This window comes from Podarcis filfolensis (genome assembly GCF_964270895.1).
Source record: "Podarcis filfolensis genome assembly, chromosome: 2".
In the NCBI taxonomy this organism is placed as follows: Eukaryota; Metazoa; Chordata; class Lepidosauria; order Squamata; family Lacertidae; genus Podarcis; species Podarcis filfolensis.
In genome coordinates, this window is record NC_139605.1 from 62,549,631 (window position 1) to 62,575,698 (window position 26,068).

A 26,068-nucleotide genomic window follows, 5' to 3' on the forward strand; every position below is an offset into this window, starting at 1 on the left:
AGAAATTCACAGAATAAAAAACCATAAATTACAGAAAAAAGAAACACGCAAAAAAGAAAAAAAAGGAAAAAAAAATACAGAAAGAAAAACACAGCTAATTAAGAAAAATTACATTTAAACAAAGAAAAAATAAAACCATTCCATTTTTCCAATAGCCTCAATTTCATATGCTTATGTTCTTGACCTCCTCGCACCTTCCCCTTTTTGTATTCCCATTCAAATATTTAATTCAGCAAATTCTTACCCTTTGTCAAATGTTTAAACTTTGTACCATAACATATACTATATCCCTATTTTTCAACCAATTATCAATACCTTTTTTGCATAGTCTTAATAACTTTTATCACTAATTACCACTTATTACCCATCCAAGCACATTTTTAACACTCATTGATTTTATAATATTTCTGAAGATAGTCTTTGAATTTCTTCCAGTCTTCTTCCACCAACTCATCTCCCAGGTCTCGGATTCTGTCAGTCATTTCCGCCAATTCCATATAGTCTATCAGCTTCATCTGCCATTCTTCCAGGGTGGGTAGCTCTTGTGTCTTCCAATACTTTGCGATGAGAATTCTTGCTGCTGTTGTTGCGTACATAAAGAAATTTCTATCTTTCTTTGACACCAATTGGCCCACCATGCCCAAGAGAAAGGCCTCTGGCTTCTTAAGGAATGTATATCTGAAGATTTTTTTCATTTCGTTATATATCATCTCCCAGAAAGCCTTAATCTTTGGGCATGACCACCAAAGGTGAAAGAATGTTCCTTCACTTTCTTTACACTTCCAACATTTATTGTCAGGCAAATGGTAGATTTTTGCAAGCTTGACTGGTGTCATGTACCACCTGTATATCATTTTCATAATATTCTCTCTTAGGGCATTACATGCCGTAAATTTCATACCTGTGGTCCACAACCGTTCCCAGTCAGCAAACATGATGTTATGACCAACATCTTGTGCCCATTTAATCATAGCAGATTTAACTGTTTCATCCTGCGTATTCCATTTTAGCAGCAAGTTATACATTCTTGAAAGTATTTTAGTTTTGGGTTCTAACAACTCAGTTTCCAATTTTGATTTTTCCACCTGGAAACCTATTTTTTTATCCATGTTATAGGCTTCTCTTATTTGAAAATAGTGCAGCCAATCTCGCACCTTATCTTTTAAATTCTCAAAACTCTGCAATTTCAATTTATCCCCATCTTGTTCCAGTATTTCCCAATATTTCGGCCATTTGGCCTCCATATTGGACTTTTTAAGTGCCTTTGCCTCCATTGGTGACAACCACCTTGGGGTTTTGTTCTCCAATAAGTCTTTATATCTTGACCAGACATTAAACAATGCTTTCCTGACAATATGATTTTTAAATGCTTTATGAGCTTTGACCTTGTCGTACCACAGATATGCATGCCACCCAAAGACATTATTAAAACCTTCTAAATCCAAAATGTCAGTGTTTTCAAGAAGCAGCCATTCTTTCAGCCAGCAAAATGCGGCCGATTCATAATAGAGTTTCAGGTCTGGCAGGGCGAAGCCACCTCTTTCTCTTACATCGGTTAGTATTTTAAATTTTATTCTAGGCTTCTTGCCCTGCCAGACAAATCTAGAAATATCCTTCTGCCACTTCTTGAAACAGTCCATCTTGTCCACAATTTGCAGAGATTGAAACAAAAATAACATCCTTGGCAATACATTCATCTTTATAGCCGCAATTCTTCCCAGCAAGGAAAGCTTCAAGTTTGACCATATCTCTAGATCTTTCTTCACTTCTAGCCAACATTTCTCATAGTTATCTTTAAACAAGTTTAAATTCTTAGAAGTCATATTAACCCCCAAATATTTAACCTTCTTTACTATTGTTAGGCCTGTCTCCTTCTGAAACCTGTCTTTCTCGATCGGTGTTAAATTTTTCTCAAGAACTTTTGTTTTAGATTTATTCAGCTTAAAACCAGCCATCTGCCCAAATTCTTGGATCACTTCCAAAACTCTTTTCGAACTAGATTCTGGCTCCTGTAATGTTAAAACTAAGTCATCTGCAAAAGCTTTCAATTTATATTGCTTAGCTCCGACCTGAATGCCTTTTATCAAACGGTCCCTTCTAATCATGTTCAATAATACCTCCAAGACTGTGATGAATAACAATGGGGAAATTGGGCAGCCTTGTCGTGTACCTTTCTCTATCTTAAATCCCTCTGTCACCATATTATTCACAATTAATTTAGCCTTTTGTTCTGAGTAAATTGCACTTATACCATTTTCAAACCCTTGACCCACCCCCATCCCCTGAAGATTTTTCTTCATAAAACTCCAAGAGATGTTGTCAAAGGCTTTCTCCGCATCTATAAAGATTAAAACTGCTTTGGTGTTTATATTCACTTGCAACTTCTCCAAGATGTTGATTATGTTCCTTGTATTGTCCGACAAGTGTCTACCCGGGAGAAAGCCCGCTTGGTCCTTATGAATCTCTTCCAGTAGTACTTTCTTTAATCTATTTGCCAAAATGTCCGCAAATATTTTGTAATCCACATTAAGAAGGGATATGGGGCGGTAGTTCTTAAGTTGCGTCTTTTCAGACTCAGTTTTTTGTATAAGTGTAATATAAGCTTCCTGCCACGACTCCGGCGCCTTTTTCCCCTCTAGTATCTCATTGCATACCTCCATTAGTGGTCGAATTAACCAATCTTTCAAAACTCTATAGTATTTGGAGGTTAAGCCGTCTGGTCCTGGAGATTTGCCCAACTGCATGTTCCGAATGGCACCCTCCACTTCCTGTTCTGTAATTTTGTCACTCAACATTATCCTCTTTTCTTGAGAGATTTTTTGTAATCCGTTTTTCCTCAGAAAAGAACAATGTCTTTAAAGCAGATATCTTAAAGTATTACAACAAACCTATAATCACATTCTGGTTAATCAATGTAACCTGTAATCAAGACCATCCTATGGGGAAAACCTGTTACAATTCTCCTCTTCTCTAACAAGCTTCTCTTAAAATATTTGCATTCGAATGAGGACTGAGTCTGTTCATGGCTGACAGTTCATGAATGCTTTGAGGTGTGTTTTTTAAAAAGCAAAAAACATAAAAACCCCACCAATCAGGCGATATATTAATTTAAATGAATAAATGTGCTTTAAGGTATAGGGTGTACACAGCCTCACCTGATAGATGGCACAGCAATTGACCCAGATGAAGCCAGATTGACTTCCTCCCTCCCATGGAAGTCATGAACTGCGGGCTTGTGAATATGGGGGTGACCCCACGAATTTGCAAAGCAGCTGATTCTCAGTGGTCTTACTCCATGAAAATCAGTTGTCAAACTGAAAGTCTCTGCCTCTTCACAGCCGTCTTATATTCTGTACTCCCCTGGGCTTTTCCCAAGCAATAAGAGACTATGCCTGCCTGAAGCCAACCTGCCCTCTGCCCTTTTCATGCCTCTTCTGGTTCTGGTAGACAACAGTGAGGGGCGCTTGTCACAGCAGGAGGGGGAGACACACATGACTCTTCACCAGCCTGACTCATCTCTGCCTCTTGGCCTCCCTCCTCCCGCTATCCTGCTCCAGCTTCTGCCTCTGGTTCTGGACTTCTTTCTGCCACGACTCTCCCAGCTCACTAAACCCTGTTATCTCTCCAGCTTCTGACACCTCCTCTTCCCACTTTTCTCCCTCTACCCACTCATTTTTGTCCCACCACCACTCCCTGGGCTCTGAGCCTTCTTCCCTTGATAGTTCCCCACCTATGTTCCCACCATTCCTCTGCTTCGAACCAGTCCATGACATCCAGATTTGGTGGTGGTAGTGGGGACTGTTGCCACTGTTACCCTACTGCTCTCTCTCTCTTGGGGACAGTCAACACCACTGCTCAGAAGGAAAGGACAAGGCAATTAGAAACGGTTGCACCCCTTTCCCTTTGTTGCAGCTCAAATGTTGGAGGAGACAAGTGAGCAAGTGGCAACAGCAAGGAGGGAGCGTGCAGGGGGCTCTGGGAGTCAGCAGATTCCCCAAGATGTCAGGCACGCAACTCCAGTCAACACAGCAACCACTGGGGCCAGATTCAGAGGATGTCGGAGCCAGACATTTGGTGAGGGCTCAAGCCTAGCAAATGGCATTATCCCAATGGTGCTGTCTTCCTCATGCTGCAGAGAGCACCTGAGAAGCTCGCTCAGAGGCAGCTTGGGAGAATGTTCAGCATGCATGTGCTCTTTCTTCCAGGTTACCACTGAGAGTGGTGCGCCCAGTGGTCCCTCTCAAAAGTCACTGACAACAGGTTCAACATGAGCCAGCTCACACAAGGATAATGCTTTCCAGCCAATGGATGAGCCCAAGAATGTGTGAAATGAGAGGAGGACAATTCTGGCAATGCAAAAAGGGTCTTTGCCTCATCTGTAAACAGCTCCCTAGCCCCACAAAAGGAAGGGCTTTGGGTTGGGGACAACCTGGAGCCCCAGAATTTCCAACCCCTCAAAAACTATCCTTGCTATTTGGTGAGTCAGCCATTAATCTTCGGCTGCCCCTGATCTCATCGCTACAGAACATGTCAAATTTAGGACTGCCTTCCTTTTAGCGCCGCAGAAATATATAATGTAGAAACGCCTTCAGCTGTATGTCATTCGTACTTGGTGCAGCTTTCCAGTGTTTGCTCTTTTCTTAAAGAGAGAAGGTCCAGGAGGGAAGCAACAGGCACCAGTGCTCTACAGAACAGTTACTCCGTGCCTGGATATGTGATATCTCCTGACATCACACCAGTACTTCCTGTCTCTTTCTGGGCTCCATTTCAGCATTTGCTGCTATCGTTGCAGATAAAATAAACCATTTGCTCTTTCATCTGGGGACCACATTGCACCAATTTCCAGTCTGCTAAAATGGTTCAAGATGCCTTCGTCTCAGCTGTCCCAAAGGCAAACACTCCTTTCGAAGCCTGTGAAAAACCTGGTGCGCTGCCACCCCCACCCCAATGGAGTATTGTTGTTTTCTCTCTTGTTGCTGTTTGGGATGCCATCTAAGTTCCGTCATGAGCATTAATACACCAAGCCAATAGTGCATCTTATTTGGGAGTCTGTTGTTGTAATCCCACATTCCATTTAAAGTTATAAAGAATACCAGCACCTTTATAGCACACATGCATACATTAAAAACTTACTGGAGGAATGGAAAATGTACCAAATTTTAATGTCAAAAACGGACAACTGGCAGCTGTAACTGGATAAGGCTTCAAAGTGATTTTACTCAGCCTCTAGTGACCCTATCAAAGACCTTTTAAAAAACAGATTCCCATCATTTATACATTTTTATGCAATATGTACATAGGGATATTTTTGTGTATTGAGCACATGTGCTGTTTAATGGGTAAGCTTTGCTGCTGGCTAGTGCCAAACATATTATGAAACTAACCTTTTCCAGCCTGGAGAACAGAGTGGCTGTCAGAATACAAAAATGGACCATCTTCATTTTAGAAGAAAATGGTAATATACCTGTTCACATACGCTGAGTTTTTTAGAAACAGGCCCAGATTGGGGGTGGGGGTGGGTGGGGGAAAGAAGCAGGCATGTGTCCCAAGTAGCAGGTATGGGTGGCTGTGGAAAGACCTGTCCGCTTAGCTGTAAGAGGATGGGTGGGTAAGGTATAAAGGGAGGAGAGTTTAGTCAGGAGTTGGAGAAGGGTAGTTGGCAAAAGTGTGGTGGGTACATGAGGTTGACGAGTGGAGAGATCAGGGGCAGCAGCCATTAGTGTATATACATCTCAAGATGCTATTCCCTGATCATGTTCTCTTTATCTACTTTCTTCGAATTATATTATAAAAGATGAAGATCTAGGAAACTAAGATGCTTTGCAAATCCTCTGGAACTTCTTTACTGATTTTTGTTTCCGTTTCTGACATTTTGTCCCTGATATCTTTGGGGATTTTGTCATCTTGTTTGTGCTACTTAAAGCAGACTGTTCCTTAAAGAGCTCTCTAGGGATTAAAAGGACACCCCCCCCCCGAGCGAGCAAATTTATAGCACTGCTTTTGCTATAAAAAGACTCAAGTTCAGTAGAACTCTACATCTTCAAATACTGATATTTTAGTGTTCACTGTTTTTGACATCTGCTAAAAACCTTTTTGTCTAGGCAAGACATGTAATTGTATTACGTACCTGTTTTTAAAATTCATTGGTTGTCTCTAATTGCAATATACCTATGCAGTGCTTGGAATGAATTAGTTCAGTTTAAGAAATTTAACTGCATTGGTTCAAAAATTAGTTCAAAAATATACTACACCTGATAATTGCCTGGTGAACTGAACAAGTTTGTTTGGGGGTAAAACTTTGTCAAACTTGATAAAACTATTGGCCCAAAGCCTGGATTAATGAAAAAAGGCTTTACAAGTTTCCTGAGTGCAGGTAAAGAGGAGAACATCCTGATTTCCCCTGAGAGAGAGTTCCATAGCCACACTACCACCACTGAGAACGTCCTATCTTAGGTCCCCATTCTTCATCCAACAGCTGTTGAGAAGAACATGTGTAGGGCTTCTCCTCAAACTGCAAATTTCTGACCTTCTTTTAAGTACCTGGCTTGCAAGATATTTAGGGCTTTGTGAACTGGGCTTGGTAGCTCACAGGCAGCCAGTGCAAAGTTGAAAAATATATACATCAAGGAAGATATATGCTGGAGGAGTGAAGAGCTAGAGAATGCAGCCTTCAATAAGGTTAAAACAACCAAGAAGATCCATAAATGGAATTGTGTTGCAGATAGCATTTGATGGGATGGGGCATGCCGTTCTCCATAAATGATGTCAAGTGCTGTCATGAGATGACTGTGACCCTTGCCCAACCACATTACATATAGTACTTGAAGCTGCAGCGGTCCCTCAGCATTTCCCCAGAACAATATTGTGAGTCAAGTGCTCAGAGAATGCAATACCCACCAAATGGCCATGCTTCTTCAAAGGAAAACATGCAACAATTGAGCAATGACACTCCTTTTAAAAAAGGACCAACTCAAGAAGCTCTTTGACAGTTTTTATCAGCAAGCAGCTCAGCTGATTAGCATCTCAAATGCACAGTGCAGTGACTAGAATGTCAGGAAGGAAGTCCTGAGAAACTTTTGAAACAGCTGATAAATTTTCCAAAACCTTAAGATTTGCCTGCTTTCCTTATGAAAAACCAACAAGGGTGTGGCATGGCAAGAACTGTTTGCAAATTCTAGTTGCAAATCCAGAGTTCAACACAAGGTATGGATGACATTGATGCTTTCCGTCATCCATCACCATATAAAGAGTCTTCAGAAAAGCTTGCTCGCTATATTGTGACATTTTGGTTGGTCTTAATTCCCAAGTATTGGCTGACTATGAGTTTTGGAATTTCACAGGATTATTTCATACATTATGCATATCTGAGTCAGCCATTGAGCCAGCCAAACCTGGGCTGTACCGGTAAAGAATGTACTTATATGATATGTGTGTGTTTGTTTGTTGCATTCACAGGACCCTAGGTAGATACTACTGCCAGTGTACTGAAAGAAGCAAAGATCACCCGTGTCAAAGCAATGATTCTTTAACATCAACTTCGTTGGACTGGTCATGTTGTATGGATCCCTGATTATCGTCTTCCAAAGCAACTACTGTACTCTATTCAGAACTTTAAAATGGAAAGCATAATGCTGGTGGTCAACAAAAGAGGTTTAAAGACTCTTTCAAGGCAAATCTTTAAAAATGTAGTATAAACACTGACAACTGGGAAACACTAGCCTGCAAGTGCTCCAACTGGAGAACAGTCTTTACCAAAGGTGTCATGGGCTTTGAAGACGCTTGAACTCAGGACGAAAGGGAGAAATGAGCTAAGAGGAAGGCACGCTTGGCAAACCTCACCATGATCAGCTCCCACCCGGAAACCTATGTCCCCACTGTGGAAGGACACGTGGATTCAGAACTGGCCTCCACAGTCACTTAGGACTCACTGTTTAAACTGTGTTTATGGAAGACAATCTTACTCGGCTACGAGTGATCGCCAAAGAAGAAGAAAGCAAGCAAAATTCACAGTGGTGTGTGCATATTGATAAATCTTGCACATTCTTCAGGTAGGGGTAGAATGCACATCCTCAATATCCAGCAATGAATGTGCTTCGTTTCTCTTCCAGGCAAGGCTGGCCCACCCATGAGGCAACATGAGGCGACTGCCTCAGGTGGCACAGTATCTACAGGGGCAGCAGACCCCGATGTTGTAGATCTTTATTCCCCTCCCTTGTTCCTGGTGTATCTCTTCAGTCACTCCTTCTTCCCATGGTTTGGTTCACCTCAGATGCCGATTTGTCCTGCTTCCAGGCCTCCATCAGAAAAGAGAACCGCACAGTATGCTAATTTGCGGAGGGGCCTGAAGATGGATGGCTAAGCGGCCTCCTCTTGGCCCGCTATCAATCGGAAGCAGACGATGCTGAGGCACATGAGTCCCACTCGGGCCTGTGAACCATTCCACAAGCTCTATTGTTCGGCAGAAAAAGAAAAAAGAAAAGCCTTTCAAAGGAGCTTGTAAACAGCGGCTCCGCCCAGCAAACAAAGCCGCCCTGTAGCAAAACGTTATCTCGGCGATAAGGAGCTGGGCAAAGCCCACGGTGGTCGCCCCGGTCAGAAACCCCCACCCCGCACGGCCCTTCCCGGGGAAGGCTAGGTGCCAGCGAGCGCGGGGTGTGGGGTAGGGGGGGCCAGGGGAGGCCTGGCGCTCGCAGGGATTTTAAGACGTGGAGGCAATTTTAAGGCACAGGCCTCTCTCTTCTTTAATAAAAACATGAGTCAGCGGCTGGCGTGGGCAGCGGATTTTCTAAACATCCCCTCATATCCTGAGAAAGGGGAGAGCAGAGAGAGGAGGGAAAAGACGGGAGGGGCGGAGAGGGGAGAGAGAGGCCAGAATCGAAAGGAGGCGCGTTCACACGCACACACAAACAGCAGCGTGTGAGGGAAGTTTCACGGTTTAATTCGTAAAAAGTCCAGTCATGAATTAAAACGCGCACTCTTTTTATTTTGTTTGGCGCCTGGAGCTTTCCCAGAGGCTCCCCTCGCCCTCTCCCGCCCAAATTCGGCGACTGAAGCTCTGCTGGTGTCTGTCTCCTGGTACCCCACCTTGGGGCCGACGGAGGTGTTTGTTGTGTCTACCCCACTGAAGCTTCTTTGCGTCTTCCCTCTCTGTCTTTCCCAACAAGAAAGAAGAAGAAGCAAATCGATTCAGCCTTATTCCCCTGCCCTACATCTTTCTTTGCGAGAGTGGACCAAAAAGTTTGAGCCAAGTAGGAGTTCAAACACGCGCGCACACGCACACCACTCGTGGCATCTTGTTCTGAAGGAAAATAGAAAAAAGGCTGCGGAGCTGCGAGAAAGCCGCGGAGCCTTGGATGCTGGCGAATGCTCTGGGGGGTAATAAAATGCGCTAGAGGCACCAGCAAGGCAGCCGGCGCGCTGGACAGCGGGGACACCCCACCCCCACCATCGCCCAGTCCCGCCTCTCCGGGCTGCAGACGACTCTCCCTCCCCTCGGGCTCTGCAAAGGGCTGCGCAGCTCAGCCGAAGGAAGCTGGGGTCGCGTGCTCAAAGCAACGGGGGGAACTTCAGGAGAAGGATAAAAGAGAGAGGTGAAAGTCCCCGCAAGTTCCGGGCGCGATTTGGCGAAAGCCGTCCTGCCCCCTCTGCGAAGTAAGGTAAGCGCTAAGCGGTCTCTCTCCTTCTCTCCCAGCAGCTCGCCTCCTTTTCGCTTTTCCAGTCTGCGAATGGAAACTCTCCTTTAACAAATCCAGATGTGGAGAGAGCCCGCAGCCTTGTTCCTTTTCCCCATGACAAGTTTCCAAAAGGCCAAACCCAGCCAGTTTCCTTTGCAGACGCCTGGATCCTTCGCCTGCATCTCTCGCTTTCTTTCTCCGCTGCTTTCCCAAGGCGCCGGGCAGAGGGGATGCGGTGCAGGACCTCCCCACCGCCCCCTTTGCTGCTTCAGGGGGGCTGCCTCTTGCAAGAGGGCCGGAAAGGAGCTGAACCCCTCAGCCCAGCCGTCACAATGAGGACGGTTCTGGGGATTGAAATGGGGTTGTCTCCTTGCCTAGCTTCCTCCTTCCCACCCCAAACTTCTGGGATGCCCCTCTATGGACGAACTGTTCTCAGCATCCTGCAGGCTCCAGAGCAGAGCCGGGTGGGGAGGAGGAGGACTGTTGCTTCTTGCAAGGTCTGGTAAGGAGAGGCAGCAGTGCTCTGGCATCTCCCTCGCTGTGTTGCATGTTGCCCATCTATCTATCTATCTGTGCAAAGGATCTAAGTTAGTTCTAAGCTATGGGATGCACAAAGTGCTATTATTGGGTCTGTCTTTTTTTTCTTTTTTCTTTAATCAGCAGAAAGAGAATGCCTGTGATCCTGATGCCTGAAAATAACTTTCTGATGCTCAAAACTTCTTGGAGCTTAGATTCCTGGGGTGGATGATGGATTGATTGGACAGAGAAGGAGAATCTTTCCCCATGACTGCCACTCTAACATCCGCAAGGAACATCTGTCTTGCATCAGAACAGGCTGTTTGTCTGTTGAAAGATTAGATTCTAACCCATGTCTGGGGTTAGAACTGTTTATCATTGAAGAGTTGCAGAGGGGTCACAGCTCACCATTGGCAGGAACTCCCCAAACCTGTAGGTGGGAGGGTCAGCAGATGTCAGTTGGACTAGTAGTGCACAATCAAACATGGTTAAGTGGACACTTTGTTTACTAGCTGGAAAGATAACAAACAAATTTCTTACACACCCTTTCACACAAGAGCAAAAGCACCAAACACTTTAAAAGATCTAAAGCAAAGTAGAAACTAGGGACTCTCCTGTGCTTGATGTTACCTACATTGGCAGAGAGTTTGCCTGGCTGTTTCAGAAGTGGCTGAGAGCCCTCATCTTTATGCGCTTCCATTGCTGCACCAATTGTCACTATTACCTTTATGCTAAAAGCTGCCAAAGCAATTGGTCAATAACATTCCCCTCCCCAAATGACAATCAGTAGAAGGGCTCCTTTGGGAGGAAGGGTGGGAAACAAATTTAATAAATAAATGGATAGGTTTCCTTCACTATATCCTGTTTTTGGTGATTTTCATAACCACAAGTCCACCTGAAACTGATTGGCACCTCCTTCGTAACCACAAAATGTTCTATCACGCTTTGTGTCTATCTTGTTTTCTGTTCCAGCAACAGCTAAAATACTTCTAAAAGCCTCTCACTTATGCCAATATGATTTTCTATGCCTACAAAATCTAATAAGCTTATATATAGGCATATATGTTGGTGCAAAACGAATAAAGCCCATTCTTGTGCACTCTGATTGGAAGTATCTCTCCATGTCTCTAGGCATAAAAGTATTCCATGTCGCTTGCTTCCTTCCTTCTCTATTTTCAGAGGAACCATGACTCCACCTATGGTTCCTTCCAGACATCTGCAGTTCTTATACATGGGACTAAAATTCCACTATATGAACTCACACACTAGTGCTTCTCAAGGTGTAAGACAGAAACACTGTGCAGTAAGAGACATCACCTGTTGCTGTCATACCTTGCATCACTGTGCCAGGAACTAAACTACTTTAAGTTTTAGGGAAGAGGCTGTAGCTCGGTGGTACAGCACATGTTTTGAATGCGAAAGGCGTCAGGATCAGTTCCTGGTATCTTTAGATAGTGCTGGACTCCTGACCCCAAACCCTGCTTTCCAAATGGCCAGTAAGCGTTGTCGAAACTGAGCTAGATGGACCAATAGCCTGACTTGCTGTATAAGGCAGCTTCCTATGCCCTTTTGCACATCCCCCTTCCTATTTATTTCTGCTGCAGCCACTAGAAAAATGCCATATACTTCTTATATTATTGTTACTCAAAAGAAGGTTTGGACTAGAGTTCTAATAATTTGCAATTGCGCGTCTCTACAACCCAACGCTGATGTAGATACTGTAGACAACTTGCTTCTGCTTAGCATGATCATTTTTACTGTTTTCACAGTCAACAATCCAAAAGCTATGTTTTTACTGAGCACTGGTAAATTGACTGACGATTTGCAACTATTGTTACCACATATGCTTATCACTGTTTGATAAGCATGTTCATTGTGATCCTTACTGGAAGCAGGGTTTCTGTTGTGACTTTCTTGAGTGCCTACACTGTCATTTCATTAGAATGTTACAATCATAGCAATATGGTGAGGTTCTCTACTTAAAAAATAATTTTGGAAGGGATATGCAGCTGTCCCATGTGGAGATTGAACCTACAACCTTGCTGTTATCAGCAACACACTCTAATCAACTGAGCTATCCACTTGGATTGGGCTATTCCCATCCAGCAGTGCTGTGCCCTTGACAAACTACCATGTAAGTATGCTAATACTACTCATCATGCTAAGGACCCAGCATATGTTTTGCCAACTACCCATATTATATATTTACATTCATAGAGAGGCACGTCTCTGAATCCTAAATGAGGAGTGCTGGAGGAGATGAAGAGCACCAGTGAAAGAATAGATCTGGCATCCCACCCAGCTGTGGGTAGGATGCCAGATCTATTCATTATGAACCTCTTGTCTATCTGTTGAGAAACAACAGAGAAGCAGACCTGGAATATTAGTTTCTCAGAGGCCAAGGTTACCCAGGGCTCATTGCTGCTCAGTCAACTGAGCTACAAGAAATGGTTAACCCATTCTCTGATACTACTTGTATACATTTATTTATTCATTTGGAGTATTTAATCTGGAAAAATTCATGTGTATGCCCATGAATGATATGTATGTGGATGCATTTTAAATTGGACTTCTTATGTGAAAGGTATGTAGCATGGACAAAAAATGCACAACTAACACATATTTGCATACAGAAAACCTTTGCTGTATCAGAATCCACAATCAATCTATATACAGATGATCAGCACTATCAACTGACAGTGATTATCACAAGTTTTGGGGATGGAGAGAAAAACTGATTGTAGCATCTGTTTCCCATTTTACACTTAAGGACAACCATCACAGACAGTGCTATGCATCTGTTCAAAGGGCAGATCTTCATGCATAGCAACATCTCTGGATGATGACCTGAGTGATCAAAGTACTGAAACAGCCTCTAGTATTAATGTTTTAGCATGTTTATCACTCTCCTCAGAAATGGCATCTTTTTTTTTAAAAAAAAGGTTTCTTTTAATAATAATAATAATTCAAAACTGCTCACCACATTTCAAATGAAAAACTGCCCACCACTATATGCTGTTGTATGATAGTATCAGCACATTCAGTACCATTTTGTTTTTGCATCATTAATTCATTAGTTTGTAAAACTTGTATCCTACTTTTTTCTGACTATATACTTAAACTAAGAAATAATAGTGTCATCTGTGGCAATGGCTGTCAATCACAATAATAATACCAGCAATGACAGCACAATGCAGTGAAAATTGGAATAGATATTCACACTTAATGGCTTTTAAAAAAAATAAAAAGGTGTTTCACCCCACTCTTCCAGCACATGAGTTATTCCAGATTAATTAGCGCAAAATTTTTAGGATGTTGATTTGTGTGTGGTGTGGGGCTGTTTATTAGTACTCACACAATGCTTTTCTTCTATATGTGAACCATCTTGACCCAAACGCCCAAGCTGTAATAGGAAAACTCATGATAATAGATATGGCCAGAAACATTACCTGTGGCAATACAGTTTTCTGCCATGCTGACTGCAGGATGTGCCACAGTTGTTGAGTGATAGGACAGTTTACACATTACTTTTCTCCATGCAAATATGTTTTCCTCACAACAAGAAGAAAATTATTTGTTTCCAATAGTTGTTTCCCAAATGAATAGATTGTACACTGTAGTCCCATTGACTTCTTCCATTTCCTTTGACTCTGGTGTAAAGGGACATGTGGTTCCCACTAACACCCCCCCCCCTTCACAAAACATCCAGGGCGAGCTGTGACTCTGTGACCTGGGAATTGCGGTTTGTGTCCTTTAGTCCTGTTACAGTTTCTCAGAATGTTCTCATTGATTTTAATGGAAGAAGGCTTTGTTATAACTTTGGAATTATTTTGGGTTAGCTTATTCCAACTCAAAAAAGTGAGGCAGAGGTTGGAGTTAAAATGCTGCTGGGAGTTTACTTCCATTTAAAGAGAGAGAAATCCCAAACAATATTTTTGATAGGAACATCATGAGCTGTGCATTGTTTCCTGAGATGCTGAAACAGCTCTAGAGAACCTTTTTGAATTGATGGATAAACAGGGCATAATTAAGTACATGGCTTACATAGTCTCCAAATATATATATCAGTGTAGAAATTGTTGCAATTGATAGACTTATCTTGTTGTTGTTGTTTAGTCGTTTAGTCATGTCCGACTCTTCGTGACCCCACGGACCAGAGCACACCAGGCACTCCTGTCTTCCACTGCCTCCCACAATTTGGTCAGACTCATGCTGGTAGCTTCGAGAACACTATCCAACCATCTCGTACTCTGTCTTCCCCTTCTCCTAGTGCCCTCCATCTTTCCCAAAGATTTATCTTAGTAGAACTCATAAATCATAGGCCTGTTCTCTTATTCTCCTCTTCCTCACATTGATAACCTCTCTGCTGACACTAAGCAATCCAAAGAGCCATTTCTAAAAGTCTACCACCACCCAGACATCTGGTATAGTGCAAGCAGCTGGTAGCTAGAAGAGAACATTGCAAAAGCTCTTCTGCATAATTTGAAATGCTTATGAGTGGGCATGGGGACTTGAATCCCATCCATTGTTTACACATGTCTGTTCAAGATGCAATAGTGCTGAAAGGTGTTCAGGGGTCTCTGGTAGTAATGCTGCTGGGATATAAAGCTCCATTCCAATGTCAGTCTTCTAATCAGGCCTTGATTTGTGTCCCTGCTCCATGTGAACTACTGTCACAACTAGAAGTAAAGCCTCTGTATCAGTTGCTTGAAGGCAATGGAAAAAAAATCTCTGTCCAGAAGTGTGTAGTGCCTTCTCACTGGCCTTTTGGGGTGGGAGGATGGGGTTGCAATACATATCATTTTCATGGACATATATTCTTGTGGTCTGTTCATTTTTTTTAATTGGGCACTATTTTATGCTTGTTTTTTGGGGGGGGCAGGAGGGGTTTAAGCCACCTTGGAAACACATCATTCAAATGTTTGGAATGAATAAACAATCATGTTTCTTTCAAATATGTTTTATTTTTATTTGTTGTAAACTGCTTAGAGGTTTTTTTATTACAATCAAGCAGTGTTTCAATTTTGTGAAATGAAATGAAAATGAAACAACTAGCTATATAGATAGATTGTTCTCACTGTGGCTCCACAACGTGTTTGAAAAAAAAATATAGAGCAAGGGAAACAATAGTTTCATTACAAACAAAGGAAGAACCTTTTGAAGAACTGATCTTTTCATTAGAGGAAAAAAAGCAGAATAGATAGCAAACATCACCCTAACAATGCGGTTATCTTCTACTCTCCTCAAATTTCCTGGACTAGGATAAGAGATCAGGATGATTCAAAAAAGTTTTCTGTCAGCATTGCTTACATCATTTGCTCCAATAAAGAACTGTCCTACTTGCTCAGTGTTTATAGTGAAAGTTTGCATTCATAAAAATCTAATAACAAAATGCCTAGTCATAGGATCAGTGCTCTAGCAAACCATAAAAAATAAATAAATGGCAAATTCATAATACATTTCAAAATAGCACAGGACCATAATTCTCAAATACATTTTATTAACTGTATCTCACACTGTGATGTTAACAAGCAGGTTTTCAATACAAATATAATAATAATATCCCACCCATGTGGCTGGGTTGCCCCCCCACTTATTTATAATATTGTTTTAAAGTTATATTTATTTGCACTTGAAAGCTAAAGTAAAAGTTGTGCATTTCATAAAACATATTTAGTTTGCACAATTTGGCCAAATACAGATTTTTATGGACGGCCTTTTTTATTCTTTCCAAGAATGCATAATATTTTTGCAAGGTCTGAGATGGTAAAGGAGAAAACCAAACTGAAACATCCATTGGACTGGGAAACAGTAGTGATAAAGGAACAATGAATGAAGGAGTGTGTGCTATTTTTCCATATTTGAATATTATTATACTTGAGGAACATGTATGGAGGATGATCTTGCAAGTAATGGGACAATAAGACTACAAGATTTCATAGGGCAGCATCCAAGTAATTTGTCCCATCAATGCAAGGTTTTCTCCTTGTGCAAAGAAACCCTTCCCTTTGTGTGCCCCACACACAACACATATCTTCTCTGAGCAGTACAGCTTCCCTCCTGCACTCCACTCCATCCCCATGTATGCTGTTTACTTTGCCCCTGGCATCAGTGCCAGCTTCACCTTCCATCCTGGTGCCACCTCCCTTGTTGGATCAATGTCTTAGCTTGCTTAGGCATGTATAGCACCTGCTGCAAAAGAGAAGACCTGTGTTTGAGGCTATCACCCAGGGGAAACCAGGGCATTTCTGTTCCTAGGAGAAAAATAATTCTGGAAGATAATCCTAGAAGTTTCCAGTGGGATGGAATGGGTACTAATTGCTGATTTTTTTCAACAACTCGCCATAACCTGGCTTCCATGCTTGGATAAGGCTTTGTTGCATCTGCTTGCTTAGCAGAAAACTATGGCCAGAAGATAGACTGCAAGCTCAACAGGGCTAGTGATTGGTACAGGGCCATTTTTCTGAGCACTACCTTCTTTTTCTTGGTGTTTGCAGTATTTTAAGGAGCTGTGACTAAATTCTTAATGCTACCGAGAAACAGTAATTGGCACCAATTAAATTGCTACATTCATGTTTGAATTGCTTTAACTGGCGAGACACACTGTCTTATTTATACTGAAAGTATGTTTGCTTTGTGGTTTGCTCTGAATCAGGGCCAGGAGAAACTAAACCATCTTGAGCCTCTTTCTCTGAAGGCATATTCTCCCTTTGCAAGCTGGATGCCACCTCAGTTCCAGAGTACTGATTTATTCATTTATTTTTGCCTCCAACAAGCTGTAAAATAGAATACCTGCTTGTCTGAGGCTTGTGCATTCTCTCTCTCTCTGTCTCTCTCTCTCTCTCTCTCTCTCTCTCTGTGTGTGTGTGTGTGTGTGTGTGTGTGTGCTGTCCCTTTTTCTTAAAGTACTGCAGATTTCTCCCTTCCAAACTTGGGAATTTTCCAATACATAGTTGCAGCTAGGAGAAGAATTCTTTCAAGATGGGGAAACCAGGGCATTAACTCTTCAGTCCTCAGAGATCCAAAAATCAGATCTTGATTCAAATGCTCAAAGTACATGAGAAGAGCCCTGCCGGATCAGACCAAAGCCCGATCTAGCTCAGTATTCTGTCCCCACAATGGCAAACCAGATGCCTATGGGGAACTCCCATGCTGAGTAATAGCTATACGTAGTTGTTGGGACTGTGGACTAGGAGAGTTGTGTCATCAGTATGAGACCCAGTTCTGTTTCACCGTGATAGCTGAATCAGGACTGGGCCAGTGTCTGCATGCAGCGCAGGCCTGGATGAGGGCTGAAACTGAAACTGAATTCTGATATGACAGAGGTCCTGCAACCAGTGGTTCTACTTTCCAGGGTAAAGGTCAGTTACCTGTTCTGGATGGGGTTGCATTCCCTCTGAAGGAATAGGTATGTATTCTGGATGCACTATGTTGGGCTGCCCTTCTGCTTGGTCCAGAAGCAGTAGCTAGTGCAAAATGCAGCAACATGGCTTGTGGCCAGGATTGCCTTGTTATGTATCAGCACATAACATCATTGCTGAGGGAACTGCTAAAACGCTATTGGTCCGAGCCTAAGATTGGTCCGAGCTTAAGATTTTATTGTTTGTGTACATAAAGCCCTAAAGAACTTTGGGCCAAGATAGCTGAGGTACCACGATATACCTGCCTGTTCAATGCAGTTACATGTGCGGGTCCTTCTTGAAGTGCTGCATGTGGCCAGAGGTACATTCCATGGCAGTTCAGACTAGGGCCTTTAACACAGCAGTACCTGCCCTGTGCAACACATAGCCCATTGCAACTCCAATAATATTGATAACAGTTTGTCAGGTGCTAAAAAGTGCATTATTTTTACAGGCTTCCCCACAAGGATGTTTATTCGCATGAAGTAGCTGGATGCTTTTTAAGAACAGTTTCACCTGTTTCTAGTGGTTCTGTTTTTATTGTTGTATGCTGATGTACTATGATGATGATGATGCTAAGTGGGCTTATAATTATACCTAATAAACAAACAAGACCATAATTTATGAGTGCAACTTGAGCACAAAAGCACTCGCTCCACTTGCACTCCCCTGTAGCTGGTATTCAGAGACATACTGCTCTCTGATTGTAAGTATATACTAGAGGTAGTTGGTAAAGATGCACTTTTTTAGTCTTGAGAAAGAAAAGGAGACTTGAGATTTGATTGGCTGTAGTTATGTTCCTGGTAAGCACTGAGAGTTAGGTTTGTTTGTTTCTTTGCTTGCTTGCTTGCTTGCTTGTTTACTCCAAGGATGTCAGATTAGGAGGTTAAAAATAAGATATATTGCAGGGCTATGGTGTCTGTGCTACCAGCTGAAGAAGGATGCAAATCACACTGGTCTAGCTTTTTTCCTTATTATTATTTCCATACTGAGACAGTTAAGAAAAAGACTGTAAGACACTAAAGCACAACACACCAAGCTTCTAGTTCCATGCTAGATGACAGAATGACTGTGACCTGATTCAGTAACTATGCCTATTAGCACAGAAAAAAGAGTATTTCCCCAGCTGAAAGGACGTACTGTCTGATGGACCATTTGCTAATTATTTTGCTAACTTCATGTTTCACACCATTTTCTATTTCTGTCTATTTTCATTCCTTTTTGGCTAGAATCTGCTGGAAGTTGGTGTCATGTTGCCTTCTGCTATTTCACTGTAGGTTTTTCCCATGACACCCCTGGTGCATTTTCTCCCTGGAAGAACAGGTATTCATATCAATGCAGAGCATGCCATGAAACAGTGGCAGCCCTGTTTGAATTAGCATCCAAGCATTCACACCTGGGATTTCCTTTCTGTATCAGTTTGAACGATCCCCTCTCTTTCTTTCGTTTGCATTGATTTTAACAATGTTTGGGTGCATTTTAGTAAATCCCAAGCTGCCTTCACAATGGCATCATTACTATAAGGGAATTGTGAGTATGTGTGAAATGCACACTATTCCTCCCCCTCCCCTCTGTCTCTCTCACACACAACACATGGCTCAGGTCCAAATGAAGGCATGGGAATCTTTCTCCTGGCTTTAAAACAACTAACCAACCAACAAAACCTTAAAAGACAGTGAGTTTAAATGGAAACATAGCAGGAGGTGGGGCTGATTAACCCTTCCTTGGACGGCTAGTTATCCACTCAAAATCACTACCTAAACTTCCAGGGCCAATCCCTGTTAGGCAGAGTGAAGTGGCTACCTCAGCTGTTAGATGCTGGGGGGGGGGAGCAGTGGTGAAGCCCCTTCAGCCATCCACCTGAACCCACTGACTGTTGAAGGTCGGAGCCAAGTGTGCTTATGTGGTCTGAGCCCTTCCCCATCTTGTCCATTTCCTCAGGCAGCAAAGTGCTGAACCTGAAAACAGCTTTTATATCTGAACTGGGGTGGGTGGGGAGGCACAGCTAATATCCAGTACAGTGGTACCTCGGGTTACATACGCTTCAGGTTACAGACTCCGCTTACCCAGAAATAGTACCTCCGGTTAAGAACTTTGCTTCAGGATGAGAACAGAAATTGTGCGGCGGTGGCAGCAGGAGGCCCCATTAGCGAAAGTGGTACCTCAAGTTAAGAACAGTTTCAGGTTAAGAACAGACCTCCAGAACGAATTAAGTTCTTTACCCGAGGTACCACTGTAACTATATCCCATCTGTCTGACTGAAGCGTCCTGCAAAACCTAGCAGCAAGTTTGCTGTTTGGCATTGTGCAAAAAAGCTGGAATTTCTGTGTGTGGCTGCGGCTGATGGTATGCCAGGCCTGGAATGAGTATATCTTGGCTTGTTTCCCCCTTTTCCTTCTTGTGGCTTTCGTATCCCTGAGAGATGGAGAGGCTCATGGAACTAACAGAATGTTCTCTGTGTACCAGGCCTCCTCCTGCTGCTACAGAGGGCTGAACTTTGCTGAGGATGGGGCGGCTAACAAGCCAGTCATTTCAGTAGCATTTGCATTTTCTGTGCCACATAAGAAAAGGGGCACTTGTTGAATTGTTTCAGTAAACAAGGCAGATGAGATGGTCTGTGAGCTGCATGCATGGTGAATAATATCCTTTTCCCCGTGGTGGCCAGGGGGTGTGAATAGGGTTGTATTGCTCTCCTGCATTCCCAGTACATCACATTGCTGTTGCTTACTGAAAGGAGAAGGGGTGAGGCATAGGGAGCTTGGTGTCCAGACTGGCTTCACCACCATGCTCCATGCTGAGCTCCCCGTGCCTTGCGTCTCCTCTCAGTTAAGTTGCAACAATGCAGCTCTGTTGTAAAGGCAGAGGAGCAAGGCATTCTCACCCATCCCACGCCACAAGGCACTACTGCACCTTTCTAGGAGATCAGTACCGAGGAGGACTGATAGAAGAAAGAGACAAGGATCAAGCAAGGTCTCCCAGTCAACTACAAAAGCCATGGCAGAAACAGTGCTACCTTCCCAGCATCAGTGCCCTGCTTACTAGGTGGGTGCGAGCGTAGATGGCTGCATTGGCTCTACCAGTGCACCCATGCAGCTCCAACTTCCTCCCACCATCTCCAAGTAAGCAGCAGTGATGTCAAAGCCAGAAAGCTAGTGTCACTTGCTTCCACCCTACCAGGCAAGCAGCTTCACACACCCACACACCCACACACCCACACACACCACTCCATCCTTCATACAGGCAAGCAAGAAGCATTATTACACTTCAAGGGCACATTCCAGTTGGGCAAAAGCACTCAACGAGAGTGCAGAGCAGGGCAGGTGATGGGTATGGCCTGAGGAGAGAATGTGGCTGGGGCAGATAGAGAGGCCTGGAGGGCGAAATTTAGTCCCCAGACCTGAGGTGCCACTCTGACCCTTGATGTAGAAGAGTGGTTTTGCTTATTTATTATAAGTATTTTTATTCCACCCTTCAACCATATTTGCAGGGAGGCTTACAGAAATACCTTGTTCTTTTGGAATACATAATTTGCATGCTAGTTGGGTTTGCACACCTTAAGTGAAGAGAAGGGGTACGTTGTGCTAGGCCCTGTGCATATATGTATTTACTTGAAGATTTACTCTGTAGAAAAATTTAAAGCGGCATGGGGTTTTTTAAAGATTTAATGTGGAAAAGAATGAGTCACCGAAACACCTTCTTTTCAACCAAAAAGGTAGAAGCAGACCTGGAAATTAGGCCAAGCTGACACCTGACCCATTGCTTTTCCACTGAAAAAAAATTCATTGAAAATAATATATCCATGAATGTGTGGATTTGGGACATTGGGATCATGCTTGGTGATTGCTTGTACAGAGCCGAATGTTTGAATAGGGCCTACGTGTACATGATCAAGTTGCATGATCAAGAATCCTGGGAAAGGCCAACGTCCTGTTCAGTTGCACAGCTGTAGGCTTTGGTCGGACCTGTGGCTGAACTCTCAGAGGTCAGGGGCAAGTCAGGGGAAGCAGGAGTGACTGTGCATCCTCCAGTAAATACATTAGTTCTTGCAGATATGTTGCATGCACAGGGTTCAGGGTTCTCCTAACTGGAAGCTGCGCATACACCAGCTCATCATATTGCTGCATTATTGTTAGATATACAGTGGTACCTTGGTTGTTGAATGTAATCCGTTCTGGAAGACCGCTTGACTTCCGAAACGTTCAAAAACTGAGGCGCAATGGGCTGTCAGCAAGTTCAATGGGGAAAATTGAGAGATGCGCCTTGGAAGCTGTTTGACTTCTGAGGTGTGTTCGAAAATGGAAGCGGTTACTTCCGGGTTTTCGGCATTTGGGTTCCAAATCATTCAGCTTCTGAGACGCTAAAAAACCGAGGTTCCACTGTACTTCCTTTTTCATCTATGTTCCGCATTCCCAGGCTTTGTTCTGCATGGAAGACAAAGGGCACCTTAGCCATGCAGGAGGCTTCATGGAACTTGACATCCTGCTTTTCTATTATCCCCATTTATACAGACAGAGCCTATATGCATCTTGTACCTGTGTAGGCTCTGTTTTGCTTTTATCTAATGGCGGGAGATCCAGTCCTGTTCCACCCACTCTCTGCACAGCCCTTCTGAATGCTAATTTGGATTCCTTTTAACCACTTAAAATCCACATCTTAAACTGAATGAAATGGGAACCCTGGTTAGTGTTAGTAATTGTTAGTGCACTGTCCACATAAACGTAATGTTCAACCATGGCTAAGTTCAACAAGGAAAGTGAGCAGGGGAGTTCATATTGGTGAGTGCAAAATAGAAGGTTAGGCAGTGTATGCTCCTGGTGTTGGCTTCATGCCTTCCCCTGGGAAGCAGCATGAAGACATAGGGCTTTTCCAGATGACCTGTTCATTGAACATTCATCCTGATTTGTTTGTTGAAAAATTATGCTGAGGTTATATGACATCACTGTTTATTGAGCCTTCATTCTGATTTGTTTGTGTGGAACTTATATGTTGTTGCCATTATCCCACATTTCCACAGCACTTTCCTGCCCCTTTTCTTACCACAAAAATGTAGGGTTTCATTGGAAGCAGGTTTGTTTGCAAGAGCGCTAAATCCATTTTAACTGCGCAAACAAAATTTGCTGGGTTTTGATTGACTCATACCTGCAAAATAGTGACAGTCTGGAAACAGCCACAGCACATAGCCTAACACGGGGTAGGCAACCTAAGGCCCGGGGGCCGGATGCGGCCCAATCGCCTTCCCAGTCCGGCCTTCGGACAGTTGGGAATCAGCGTGTTTTTACATAAGTACAATGTGTGCTTTTATTTAAAATGCATCTCTGGGTTATTTGTGGGGCATAGGAATTTGTTCTTTTTTTTTTCTTTCCAAAATATAGTCCGGCCCACCACATGGTCTGAGGGATGGTGGACTGGCCCACAGCTGAAAAAGGTTGCTGACTCCTGGCCTAACACAAAGTATCCAGAAGGACTTTGGGCAGCAACTTGAAAGGTTCATGTTACGCAGAAGTATGGTACTCAGATTAGGTGAACAATTCATGCTGGGAACATACATTAATTTGAGTCTGTATATTCAGTTCAATTAGTGAGACTATAAGATCCCTTTTACTTCCTAGATTTGTTTTCTTCTCAGCACCCTCATCCTTGTTATTCTTAATGATGAAGATTCAAGAGAGGGTGGATGTTTCCTGACTTTCAAATTAGCTGCCTTCCTCTTTTTCTCTTCATCTGGTCTATCATTAAAGAACGACTGCAGCTGGTCGATACATGGGAGGATGTCTGAATCTGCTCCTAGTTTAGTTTTTACCACAGTGACAAAGTTGAAGTGATTGTAACTAAGCAGCTGAAGGATGTATCCCTCCCACACACCAGTAGCATATTGGTCTTTCTTCCTTTTTGTTCTTTCCTCATGTACTCCTTAGAAAAACATTTTTCTTTAATTAATAAAAGCTGATGATGGATCACAGTCTCCTAGCAGTTTTGAATTTGTCTTACAACACAAAAACTTCTCTGTTCATTTAAAGGGAGTCTTCTCCTCACAACCAGATAATTTTTCTATCCAGTTCTCTGGTGTTTTGTTTTTTTAAAGCTTTTTCTCACCCACTTGAATTTAAACTAGTGGTGCAGTATGGTAATTTTAGATTTTGGTTTAATAGACACTCCACACCCTTAGACTGCTCTTTAGACAGCAATGTGTATTAACTTCACTTGATCCAAAGTATATTAAGCCAGCCCATCTGTGCTTGGACACACAGCCATGCCCATTCTGCTGATCTAGGCCCCACCCATAAGTCCTGATCTGATGGCATCATTGACCTAGGTTTCTTGCTCACCAAGGGTGAGCTGGTCCCAGAAACGCAAGGGATGTCCTCATCACTCAGGATGGTTCTAAACTGCTTGCATTTATAGAAAAAGTGACTTTGCGAACCCAGGCAAACCTTATGTCCTAGTTCCTGATGCCAAATATGCAGCTTGTGGGGTGGGATGGCGGAGAGTCAGTTGCAGTCTGGAGGGCGGACTCTGCAGATGGTGCCATGAGAAAGTGCTCCTTGCCATTAGAAGTGACAACACATCTCAAATGTTGCAGACATGCAAAATCAGCAGAATCAGAGACACAGACCAGCACTGATCTTTAAGGGCCAGTGAATGGGAGCTTGGGAACCAGTTGGAGTAGTTTCATCTATAGAGACGGCAAATCTGGAATTATGGGATAGGAGAAGAGGGTTGTGATAAGCTATAGAAGTAATCAAGTGGTTGCATGTAATTGCATCTATATGTGTGCGTTTCTCTAAAATGGACTGTAATAGCAGTGGCTACAAAGTTGTGTGGAGGTATAACTAGTCCTTCCCCACTGTTTTGTTTGGGGTTTTTTTGCTCCTAGCGCTATCTTCAGGAAAGCCATTCTGCATCCTCTGTGCCTGCCCCATCTATATACATTAAGATATTTTCCCATGAACAGTTCCAAGATTTCTCGTTATTCAGAAGCAAGCGAATGCACTGTGGGGCTGTTCTTTTAACATGAAGCTGGGGGCAGAGGAAGCATACACAGTGAGCGGGGTGAATAATATCAATGCTCCAAGACTGAGGAATTATTTATAACACTGGCAGCTTGCCAAACAGATGTTCCATTTTATTTTAAACTTAAACAACGCAGGCTCCCATTTCTACTGCCCCCATAGACCCGAATGGGGTCGGGGAGCATACTATGACTTGATCCCGCATCCCCTGGAAAGCTTAGAATAGAGATGCTTTGTGCTCTCCTAAGAAATGTGGTGAATAGACTCAGAGCAGCACTTTAGTGTGGGATCACACATAACATATCATTCACGTGCCTGGCTTTACACTCAGACACACTTCCAGATCGGCGAGGCTGACCCACACACATATGCACAAAAATGCAGAAAACCGTGCACACACAGACGAATACTGAACACTTGTGAACCTCAGAGGCAGTCTGGTTTTGTTATGAGAAAATAACTAAGATCAGAAATGCTGAGTCACACAACTGGGTCACTCACTGCATAACACAGAAAAGCACCCATCATTGTTTCCAATAGTCATTTCCTCTATTGTAACTGTGTTTCTCATTACTAGCCCTTGCCAAGTGTTTTGAAAGGTCAAGCCCTGCACTTAGCAATAAACATTCGGAAACTTGGGCTTGTTTCACATGGCTGTCACTGCATATAATCACAGACAAATGCATGTGCCCACCTTGGTCTCACTTAAGAGCATGTGGATATAGGCAAACACCCCTTCCTTGACTTATTTTTGCCTGCTGTTGGGAACAGGCTGTTGTAACCAAAGCTCAGTATGAACTGCTATCCTTCACGGCTCTAAATATAGCATGGCTGTCAGTCAAAGCTCCCGAATCCCAGAATGTGGCTTTTCACCAAGGTGGAGCCTTGAGACTCCATGAGGCATGGGGATAGTGCGGTTCTTTTCCCAGAGTGGAGAGCAAGGACTGAGCAAGGAGTCTTGGTCACAGATCCCTGTATCAGTAAGGGGCATGGATCTTACTGTTTAAAGAAAAGAGCTATTTGTGTCCATCTAGAGTATTCCACTCATTCTGAAATGGAAGGAGGGAATGGCAGTAGAGGATAAACTGACACATCAGCGACCTGATCCACAACCCTTTGCTGTTAGCAGCAAGCCTGCTATGGGTGCTCTACCAGAGATTATCCATCAGCAAGCACATTCCAGCACAGTATGAAAGCTGCTCGGCCCTCATGATTCATTACCACATTTAGCCCATGAAACAAAGATATTTCTTTTCTTTGTTTCCACTGCTAGTCTTTGTGTACAGGCTGATGCTACTATTTTATATTCTAGGCATCAGTATCCTTGCCTTGGTTTTTAGTTCTCCATTACAATTACCCAAATTAAAGGAGGGTGAGTGGTGTCAGACTAGAGCCAGATTCAGCATGGTGCTGGACAGCAACAGGATCAGCTCCCCCAACACACGCATTATATATGTTTTCATTGGCA

At 43.2% G+C, this 26,068-nt stretch overlaps 1 protein-coding gene across 1 annotated transcript in view; it reads left to right on the forward strand.

The window, feature by feature from the left end:
• Nucleotides 1-8,812: 8,812 nt before the first annotated feature.
• The window catches only part of PDGFRB (platelet derived growth factor receptor beta), a 73,703-nt gene continuing 56,447 nt past the window's right edge, over nt 8,813-26,068 (forward strand). The window contains exon 1 of the mRNA XM_083594582.1: nt 8,813-9,656. The gene's annotated coding sequence lies outside the window, so the exon portion shown is untranslated. The remainder of the gene's footprint in view (nt 9,657-26,068) is intronic.